Source organism: Borostomias antarcticus (assembly GCF_949987555.1).
Source record: "Borostomias antarcticus genome assembly, chromosome: 27".
NCBI lineage: Eukaryota > Metazoa > Chordata > Actinopteri > Stomiiformes > Stomiidae > Borostomias > Borostomias antarcticus.
In genome coordinates this window covers 2,530,313-2,538,905 of record NC_140260.1, presented here as the reverse complement: position 1 = coordinate 2,538,905, position 8,593 = coordinate 2,530,313, and positions in this window count along the sequence as shown.

The following is an 8,593-nucleotide window of genomic DNA, read 5'->3' as shown; positions in this document are numbered from 1 at the left end:
AAAACAACGTCAGTGGTGTGGAAACACTATGGGTTCGCGGAGACAGATTTGGACCAAGTTGACACGGTGTGTAAAATTTGCTACAGTCGTAGCTGCCCCTCAAAGTAGCCCTTCTCAGTGCATTCCGCTCGCTCATGCCAGACAACAGTTGCCGGTCCATTCACTTTGCCGTCAAAATAAATCGGTGTCGGCCTATTTAGGAGAGGCGCTCATATTTACAAGTGTCAGATAAACATGAAACGTCACTTACCTAAGCAAAAGGGTCTATTTTACCAAATGCTGGGTTTTGAAGCCTCGGCGCTACCATTAAATAACTTTTAGACACGTTCTGTCCTAGTGAAATTATTTTTCCGAGGTAGTCTTCTTCTGTGGTGGTGGCGGTGCTTTGAAGCTTCTTTATCAGTTTTGGCACTTTTATTAATTTATTTTCAAGGTCAAGGTTCACTATTTGTCTCCCAAAGAACATTGTTAAAAAGAAAAGCCACTGTCAACATTTAATAAATTAATTGTTATCAAAGTCAATAATTTGATTTGTTAAGAAAATGTTAAAACTTTTGATTAAAAAAAAAAATTCAATGAATAATCGTGTTTAATAATCGTGATCTCAATCTCAATCAAAATAATCGTGATTATGATTTTTGCCATAATCGAGCAGCCCTACACCAGGCCCATCTCAGGACCCACAGCCTGCAAAAACAACACTGGCATCAGCACCAGGCCCATCTCAGGAGGCTGACCCACAGCCTGCAAACACAACACTGGCTTAGTCAACTCAATCACACGTCTGTTATTTAAGCAATAAACCACGAGAGGCCGTGTGTTATAGTGATTTTATAACAGCTAGGGGGCGTTGTAAGCTGTTAGGGTTATACAACGGTTACTACAGCTATTAGTGTAAAATAAACACACAGCAATGTAAAATATGATAACATTTATTCAAAACAAAGCATCATTCCCTCAATTTCGCTGAGCAGAATAGTCCCTCTAACAAAAGGGTTGCCAAGCAACAATAACAACTACAATGCATTGGATCAAATGGGAGGCGCATTCATACTGAAAATGGAATGATATGCGGTCCCAGGTGTGTGTTACAAAGTATTTTAACACGGCTTACAGCCAATCATAATCAAGAACCAGAACTAACCGTTGTATAAAGAGTTTTAATACCCAACAGCTTGAAACTGAGAATGTGTGTTGTATAGGGCTGGGTTTACAAAATCGATTCATCGATTCTGAATCGATTCTGAATCAAATGATTCAGAATCGATTCATGAATCCCAAAATCGATCTTTTATTTATTTAATGAATGAATGAATAAATGAAGGAATGAATAGTTCATTCATTCATTCAATGATTCATTCATTCATTTTTGGAAATCAGTATCGATACCCAGCCCTAGTATTGATGTGTTGCATAACTTGGCAGTCATGTAATTAAGGTTACAGCAAAAAAGAAAAAAGGTTTTAGTAACACTAACCGAATCGATATTGAATCGAATTGAATTGTGATAATCGATTTCGAACCTTGTGAATCGGAATCGAATCTTGAAATTCGTGTTGTATGCACTCACAGTTTAGACAGACGAGCTGTGTAGAAACCATTACCATGCCATAAACTAGGCATGCATGCAAGTGGCCACTGTGAGCAACACACCTCACCTGTGGCTTTTGAGGAGTCTTGAGAAGAGCTTTCAGGACCGTCCCCTCGTGCTTCTCTTCGCTGAGGTCCTCCAACACATCAGTCACCTGGAACGGCACCTCCTTGTTCACAGGCTTCCACTACAGACAAGCCAACCAGGACACATCAAGTGAGAACTCTCAGCCAACCAGGACACATCAAGTGAGAACTCTCAGCCAACCAGGACACATCAAGTGAGAACTCTAAGCCAACCAGGACACATCAAGTGAGAACTCTCAGCCAACCAGGACACATCAAGTGAGAACTCTCAGCCAACCAGGACACATCAAGTTCATGGAAAAGCTCCATATTCAGAAGCACTGTATGCTTGCATAACATAAGTTCAAGTGCATCTTATTCTTATACATCACCTTCTCTTTGGAAGCAGACGCTTTCTTCTCCTCCTCTTTGACCTCGTCCAGCACCTTGATGCCGGCGGCCCTGTTGTTCTGGGTAACTATGTCAGTTAGGAGATTGAGCAGCACATGCTCCTCTTTCAGCAGAGGCAGTGTGCAGTCCTGTCTCTCGTGAGGCAGCTTGGTTTGCTGGGGATCGATGAAGACCTCAATCTGTCCAGGTTTCTGCCTCACACCCATCTACGGTACAGGGAACATAAACACAGAGTTTAGCCCTGCAGAGGGCAGCTATATATAGAACACTTACCCGGACACATCTCCAGGCTAACTGTTCTACATCAAATATATGGATGTATAATAAACAAATATGGAGCATAATAACTAATCACTGACAAGTGAGTCATCTCCCTAGCCTGGGTCCAGACGCTTGAATCCGCCCACTCCACCGAGGTATGACTGATTCTTGGTCTGGTGTTGTTAGTTACATGAAACAGCTGTTTCTCCAGTAAAACAAAAACTCAACCAATGAGCGCCATGGGTTCTGACGATTAGCCAATCGGCGCCAAGGACGGGACTTACGCCATTGTCCAGCTGTTGTTGAGCATTGTCAAGCTGTGCGTTGGAACTTGGGACAATGCGACTCACATATTACTTGAGAGGACGACGAATGGTAGTAGTTGGTAGTATTAGTAACCACGTAGCATACTATGATTTCATTGTTTCACTTTGCTCCATATTGTCAACACTACCATGGTTGCATGGCTATGCATCAGTAATGACGCAAGATTCAGACGGATACGTTGGTTTCTAGTGATTGGTTAGGGGAAATCGAATCTCCCTCCCCCACGGAAACTGGTTAGAGTAAAAGCAACGTCAGACTGAAGATCTCAGCGGAGTGTAGAGAGTTTATCAGGCTAGATGTTCCCTCACCTGCCCTTCCCTGCTCCCGGCCCTGCCTGGTTCAGGGATCCTGCTGGGACTAGGGGGGTGGGCCGTGCTCCTCCCAGGGTTAGGGTTAGGGTTACCCGGACTGCGGCTCCCCTCCCTGCCTGGACCACGCCCGTCTGGCCCCTCATACACATGTCTGGGTGCATTGTCTCTGAGGGAAGAATAATATGGTTGAATTGAATGATACATATAATTACTCAATAACGGACTTAAAAAACACATTATAAAATGGAGCTCAATCAATATAATACTCGGATACTGTGTAGATAGACTTAGGCTAAGCATGTACACACCTGTTATAAGGTGTTGGATTCAGAGGGGGGGCTGTTTCAGGTGGAGTTTGCTCAGTGGTCACCAGGCTGTGGTCCATGGGGACCCCACCACAGGGAGGTGATGGGGATTTCTGCAGACAGAACGTGTTCTATCAGTAAGGGTGACCCTACACTATAAAGTGTGTACCTTGTTGGCAAACACTGTTTTAATATACCAGGCAGAGCAGAAGCAGAAGCAGGATTCATTAATAAAGTTGTGCTCTACTACTCCATATGGACGGGGTTAAGTTAGCTTATTTTAGCCACTCTGATAACCTACGGTACATATAGGTAGATGCATGTTTTGGTGTACTGAGTTGAGCCTAAAGTTGATAAAAATCAACTGATCAAGAAGAACCCTGTACCAAGTAGTATGCACACTTTACATGAGCTTGGCATGCGCACTATGACTGGATAGGAGAAAACAAAAACAAACAAACAAAACATGCTAATGTTACCATTCTTCCATCTCTCAGAGGGCCACTGGCCCAATACCCATCTGGACCCGGAGATGGGCTACTCCAGTGTGGCAGGGGAGGTCTGGATGGGTCTGGACCCGGAGATGGGTCCCTCCAGTGCGGCGGGGGAGGTCTGGATGGGTCTGGACCCAGAGATGGGTCCCTCCAGCGCGGCGGGGGAGGTCTGGATGGGTCTGGACCCGGAGATGGGTCCCTCCAGTGCGGCGGGGGAGGTCTGGATGGGTCTGGACCCGGAGATGGGTCCCTCCAGTGCGGCGGGGGAGGTCTGGATGGGTCTGGCGGACCATGGTGGTAGTAATCGTAGTGAACGGGAGGCAGGGGTAGACCTCCATCTTCATGGTAGTAGTCGTAGTGAACGGGAGGCAGGGGTAGACCTCCATCTTCATGGTAGTAATCGTAGTGAACAGGAGGCAGGGGTAGACCTCTCTCTTCCAGGAAAGGGGGCCGAGGATCGAGCTGTCCATGCCCAGGGTGCGGAGCTGGGGACGGGGGCCCTCGGCCGGGGTGCTGCGGGGGAAACTCTCCCCGAGGTGGAGGCCAGCCTCGGTACATCTTACCTTAGTTAGCTTAGCTAGCAAACAGGCTAGAGAGCTAGCTAGAGTTGAACAAGCTCAATCCGACCTTTCGTATCAAGATGACGAATTACAGCATGTAATACATGCTCGTGATATTGCGAGCATTTAGACAGCTGGCTAATTCAAATAAATCCACATAAAACAAGTTAGTTCTCTTACAATCAAAGTGAACGGAAGTGCCTTCGCAGTGTGACCCCGCCCACCTAGCCTCACATATCCGGGAGCGTTCTTGGGAGGAATTTCAAAATAAAGGTCACGTAAAACAAGTGTAGCCTACTTTTTGTCATTCCACTGTGAACCAGGCCAGGTCCAGCCTGGCTTATGTGCAGGGCTGGACTGGGTGAATATTTCCTACCGGGAAATGTAGCCCCAGTCAGGCCACTAGCCGAGCCGACGCGGTGAGATGGAACACCGGGGGGGGGGGGGGGATTTGTTGACGGGGGGACAGGCCATTCACTGCGGGCCAGGCCAGTTGGCTCTCTAACGGCCCACGCAAATGACACCTGAAACTAACAGAGGGAGGGGTGGGGCCTACATATGATTGGGCCAGCCCAGTGTCAGTATAGAAAATGGACCAATGGGCCGCTGTCCCTGCTCTATGGGCCGTTCGTTAGCTCTTTTTTTTTTTAGATCGGCCCACAAGTAGGTCCGGCCCACCGGGCATTTGCCCGGTACGCCACATGGCCAGTCCAGCCCTGCTTATGTGCGTGGCTGGCTTGTTTCTGTTCAGGACTGGACTGGTAGGACGGAAGCTAGTCATGCTACTGAAATAGCTGTGAATGGAGATTATATGAAATAATGTCTGATAAATTAAGATAGGTCTTGTTGCCTGGACACATCAATTTCAATGCTTCCAATGCTAATCGAGCACAATAAGAGCGGGATAGCCAGTTAGCTCATGAGCTCACAACATGCTGCAATTGGTTCAACTTCTGTTTCTGGACAAAGGTAAGGGATAAAAAGATTGGAGTGAAAGGATGAACATGTGGAGGTTTGGGGTATAGTCCTATAAAGTCATCCCCACCGGGGCCTTGAACCTCTGTCTCCCAGGTGGGAGTCCTATGCTCACCACTACTCTACTTGTGCAGTGGATATTGGTGGGTTGGTGTCCTTCTTCCAGTCCCTAGTGTGGGTTGGGGTTAGAATAAGGGTTGGGGTCTGAAGTTTCAAAACGACGAACAATGAGCCCTAGCAACCAAAACTGATACTCCTTACCAACCTAGCCATGAACGACGTGTAGGCTTGCCTACCTTTGCTGGATCTACATGTAGGCCTACAAAATGTGCATTCAAACAAACGCTTCTATTGCTGCCCCAAAATAAAAACTACAAAAAATTACACAAGAAACCTTACTATAATCCATCCATCCATCCATCCTTACTATAATGTTTATTCAAAATAAGTTGCACCTTATTTGCAGTTGATGTATTTTGATTTCAAAGCAAGTCTATACAAATCTCTAATCACTTTATGAAAGCTCATTCACCAAACAAAATGTTGGTGCCTTGTGCAGCGTGCCACTGTGTTTTATTTTATTTTATAGTTCTTATTGGTGTTCAAATAAAGTCAGAGAAACAGCATTTCTCATTTATTATATGCTAAAGCAATCGAAAGAAACATTACAGAGATAGATGTCATCTCCTGTACAGGGACAGAGGTCAACTCTCGGTACAAACTGCTGACTTACAGTAAGTCATTAAAAACAAGATTTCAAAAAATATCTTAACATGACAATCTGCCTTAAACATACACAAAAACACAAACTATTAAGAACTTTTTCCACACCATTTTGGCAACTTAAAAAATAAACAAATCTAAATATGCTTTTATACTTAAATAGGACACAAAAGGCTAAGTAGGCATCCAGCACAGTTATGATTGAAGGTTGATAGAGGGTGATATTGGTTCATCTCTAGGGTCTGTATGAGGATTGAAGGTTGATAGAGGGCGATATTGGTTCATCTCTAGGGTCTGTATGAGGATTGAAGGTTGATAGAAGGGTGATATTGGTTCATCTCTAGGGTTTGTATGAGGATTGAAGGTTGATAGAAGGGTGATATTGGTTCATCTCTAGGGTCTGTATGAGGATTGAAGGTTGATAGAGGGCGATATTGGTTCATCTCTAGGGTTTGTATGAGGATTGAAGGTTGATAGAGGGCGATATTGGTTCATCTCTAGGGTCTGTATGAGGATTGAAGGTTGATAGAAGGGTGATATTGGTTCATCTCTAGGGTCTGTATTGTGATTGAAGGTTGATAGAGGGCGATATTGGTTCATCTCTAGGGTTTGTATGAGGATTGAAGGTTGATAGAGGGTGATATTGGTTCATCTCTAGGGTTTGTATGAGGATTGAAGGTTGATAGAGGGTGATATTGGTTCATCTCTAGGGTCTGTATTGTGATTGAAGGTTGATAGAGGGCGATATTGGTTCATCTCTAGGGTCTGTATGAGGATTGAAGGTTGATAGAGGGCGATGTGGGTTCATCTCTAGGGTTTGTATGAGGATTGAAGGTTGATAGAGGGCGATATTGGTTCATCTCTAGGGTCTGTAGCATCATATGCAGTGATCATCCGCCGGTGGGGACGTGGGAGATGACATCACAGAGCCGTCTCTTCCAGGAAGAGAGGCTGGACACAAGACAGGTCAGATCAGGGACGATCAAGGACGAAGAGAAACAGGACACGCATGAAATTATGACAAAAAAAAACTGCTTCAACAGTTTTGTTTTGTCACACAATTTTCTCATAGCGCCAACACTGCTGGGCCTGAGCCATGAGCCCCTGCTCCCATGAGAGAGGTTCTGTTGGGTCACCATCTGCTCTAAAGACACATCTCTACACAATCATGTGTTACGTTAGTTTGGAACTGGCCTGCTTTGATCTTTTCACACTGGTCCTGTCCCCTTAATTGTGTGTGTGTGTGTGTGTGTGTGTGTGTGTGTGTGTGTGTGTGTGTGTGTGTGTGTGAAGTGAACATCTTGTGAATGGGGCGAGTTGGTTCCTTGAGAAGCAAACACAGCTCGCCTCCCCCAGGGAGCAGAGTGGGAGCAGAGAGGAGGAGCAGAGAGGAGGAGCAGAGAGGAGGAGCAGAGGGGAGGAGCAGAGGGGAGGAGTAGAGGGGAGGAGCAGAGAGGAGGAGCAGAGTGGGAGCGGAGAGGAGGAGTAGAGGGGAGGAGCAGAGAGGAGGAGCAGAGGGGAGGAGCAGAGAGGAGGAGCAGAGAGGAGGAGCAGAGAGGAGGAGCAGAGGGGAGGAGCAGAGGGGAGGAGCAGAGTGGGAGCAGAGAGGAGGAGCAGAGAGGAGGAGCAGAGAGGAGGAGCAGAGAGGAGGAGCAGAGAGGAGGAGCAGAGTGGGAGCGGAGAGGAGGAGCAGAGAGGAGGAGCAGAGGGGAGGAGCAGAGAGGAGGAGCAGAGAGGAGGAGCAGAGGGGAGGAGCAGAGAGGAGGAGCAGAGAGGAGGAGCAGAGGGGAGGAGCAGAGAGGAGGAGCAGAGAGGAGGAGCAGAGTGGGAGCGGAGAGGAGGAGTAGAGAGGAGGAGCAGAGGGGAGGAGCAGAGAGGAGGAGCAGAGAGGAGGAGCAGAGAGGAGGAGCAGAGTGGGAGCGGAGAGGAGGAGTAGAGAGGAGGAGCAGAGGGGAGGAGCAGAGAGGAGGAGCAGAGAGGAGGAGTAGAGGGGAGGAGCAGAGAGGAGGAGTAGAGAGGAGGAGCAGAGTGGGAGCGGAGAGGAGGAGCAGAGTGGGAGCGGAGAGGAGGAGCAGAGAGGAGGAGCAGAGAGGAGGAGCAGAGAGGGAGCGGAGAGGAGGAGCAGAGAGGAGGAGCAGAGAGGAGGAGCAGAGAGGAGGAGCGGAGAGGAGGAGCAGAGAGGAGGAGCAGAGAGGAGGAGCAGAGAGGAGGAGCAGAGTGGGAGCAGAGAGGAGGAGCAGAGTGGGAGCGGAGAGGAGGAGCAGAGAGGAGGAGTAGAGAGGAGGAGCAGAGGGGAGGAGCAGAGAGGAGGAGCAGAGGGGAGGAGCAGAGAGGAGGAGCAGAGGGGAGGAGCAGAGAGGAGGAGCAGAGAGGAGGAGCAGAGAGGGAGCGGTGGGGAGGAGCTTCAGCACGGGGAACACAGCTACACATGGACACTCAAGGGCTCCTCTGGAAATCACAGCAAACTATTCTGAACTACAGGTAGGAAAACGAATATACAACATGATATGACAGCACATGCATTGTGAGGAGAACCAAACACTCTTTTATAAGGTATAAAAATAGAACGC